This window comes from Penaeus chinensis, chromosome 3 (assembly GCF_019202785.1).
Source record: "Penaeus chinensis breed Huanghai No. 1 chromosome 3, ASM1920278v2, whole genome shotgun sequence".
NCBI classification, from domain to species: Eukaryota; Metazoa; Arthropoda; class Malacostraca; order Decapoda; family Penaeidae; genus Penaeus; species Penaeus chinensis.
In genome coordinates, this window is record NC_061821.1 from 11,659,097 (window position 1) to 11,661,596 (window position 2,500).

At 42.7% G+C, this 2,500-nt stretch overlaps 1 long non-coding RNA gene across 1 annotated transcript in view; it reads left to right on the forward strand.

Moving 5' to 3' along the window:
• LOC125043774 overlaps positions 1–2,500 on the forward strand; it is a 138,572-nt gene that overhangs the window by 47,656 nt on the left and 88,416 nt on the right. The gene's annotated exons all lie outside the window — the stretch shown is intronic.

Genomic DNA, 2,500 nt, shown 5'->3' on the forward strand with positions numbered 1-2,500 from the left:
ACACACACATACACACACACATACACACACACATACACACACACATACACACGCACACACGTACACGCACTCACACACACACACACACACACACACACACACACACACACACACACACACATAAACACACGTGTATGTGTGTGTGTGTGTGTGTGTGTGTGTGTGTGTGTGTATACATATATATGCATACATATACACATATATATGCATATATATATATGTATGTATATATATATATGTATATATATATATTCTTGAAGGTGTGTATAGGCACGTCTTTTTGTTAGTTATATACTGTTGTTAATGATAATGTTGAAATTATCACGATCATCCTTACTATTATCATCAATGCTGTCACTGCTTTTGGCACCACTGCAGTAGTTAATATCTATTTTAAGTATTAGCAATAAGACACTTTACTAATATTATTTTTATTGCTACTTTCATTGTTATCAATATTAATGTTATTGACAATAATGGGGATTATGATGCTGGCCATAATCAAGTCAGTTATTTTATTAATGCTAACGATGATGAAACGATATTAAGATGATAGTGATATTATTGCTACTGCTAATATTACTGTTGCTAATACAACAACTAGTAGTAATGATAATAGTGATGATAATAATGGTAACAGTAGTTTTGATAAAACCAGATATAATGATAATTGTAATAGTAAGGATTATAATGATGATGGTAGTGATATTAATGATAATAGCGATAATCACGATGATGATGGTAACAGTAATAATAATATGTTGATCATTATTATTATCGTTATCATCAGCATCAGGCGTACTGACAGCAAGGCTATCGACTGTGGTATCTGCGTCATCGTCATTATTGTTTTCCTTTTAAAGTTTTCATGACAGCGTAAAGACTTGAGATAGCTTATGTCACTTACCAGCATTAATATCGTTATCACGGTTATTATCACGACAACAAGTCAAGCATAGGTATCACAACAGCTCTCCCCCCCCCCCTTGCCCCATTTACCCTACCCCCAACAACCCCGACCCCCACCCCAATCCCCCATCTCCCCTCCTCACTCCCCGAGAATCGTGGACACGGTGGCTAAAAGCGCATATTTCGCCCCATTGTCCGAGTCTGAGTACAAAATCCATTAAGTTATCAAACACAGGTCGGGGTGCGCTCCCTCTCTCTCTTTTTCCCTCTCCCTCTCCCTCTCCCTCTCCCTCTCCCTCTCCCTCTCCCTCTCTCTCCATCCATCATATAGGGCTGCCATGACAAGGGGTATTTCACAGTCTAAATCGAACATTTCTCCGAGATAATGCGAGCGGAGATGGATCGCGATGCCCCGGTATTATGGCTTAGCGGAGTTGACAGTCACACGGGTATTTCGGTAGACAATGGCATATTTTTGGGGTGCATTCTCGATCAGGGTATGTATGTCTATTAGGGAGGTGGGTAGTCGGGCACGCGGGTGATGCTGGGGAGGGGTGAGGGGGGCACAGGAGGAGGGGGTGAAGTAAGGATGGGTGTGTTGGGGGGGGGAGGGGGAAAGGGCAGGTGTGAGGATAGGCTGAGGGATAGAGAGAGACGAGGATGAAAATAGGAGTAAAGAAACAGAAAGAGAGAAAGAAAAAAAAGAAAGAAATGAATACGTAGGGAGAAAGTTGAGGGCTGAGGTCGAGAGTCATTCATGAATTACATCAGCTGTGTAATGTTGACAGTGTGAGTTTATCAATTACAATAATTGAGACTCATACTACAATGCAAATATTGATTGCGACTCACTAACCCACATTTTAAATATTTATTTCCGCATTGGTAGTATACTGTTATTTTTGACAGAGAGTTTGTTTATTGATAAGATAATCCATTTATCAACCTTAAAATCACGGTGTTCAGTTAGGATCGATCGATCGCGCAGGCAGGTTGTGAATATTACATATCATTAGCAGCATCACCATCATCCTCTGTGTAACACTATCTCCCCTCGGCAAGGGTAAGGCTCCTCCAGCCGCTTTACCCTCGCTCTAAAACTCCCCCTTCCTCCCCCCCCCCCTTCACCAAGCCACTTCAGCACCCCCTCCCCCTCCCCTCCCCCTCCTTTTCCCCCTCCCCAACCCCCTTCCATTACCACCACGCGAGCTCCTAAGCAAGGGCCATCAAAAGCCCTGAAGTATCGGTTAATGGCCAATTCGCTTATTAGCCGTGTGTTCCCCCAGTTAAATGATTGCGTCAACACTCGGTCGGTGGCATAACGCACTTGCACGCTGGAGAGGCTGGGTTTATCAGCTGATTAGCGGTGCGCGATCGGTCATTTGCGAAGACGAAGAAATGTAGGGATCTTTCCTGGTCTTTAAGGAGTGCTTTCTCTCTCATTCTCTCTATTTATTTGTCTATCTGTCTGTCTGTGTTTGTCTGTTTGTCTCTGTTTATTTATCTGTACCTCCGTCTCTGTCTATTTGTCTCGTTTTCTCTCTTTGTCTTGTCCTCTCTCTCTCTCTCTCTCTCTCTCTCTCTCTCTCTC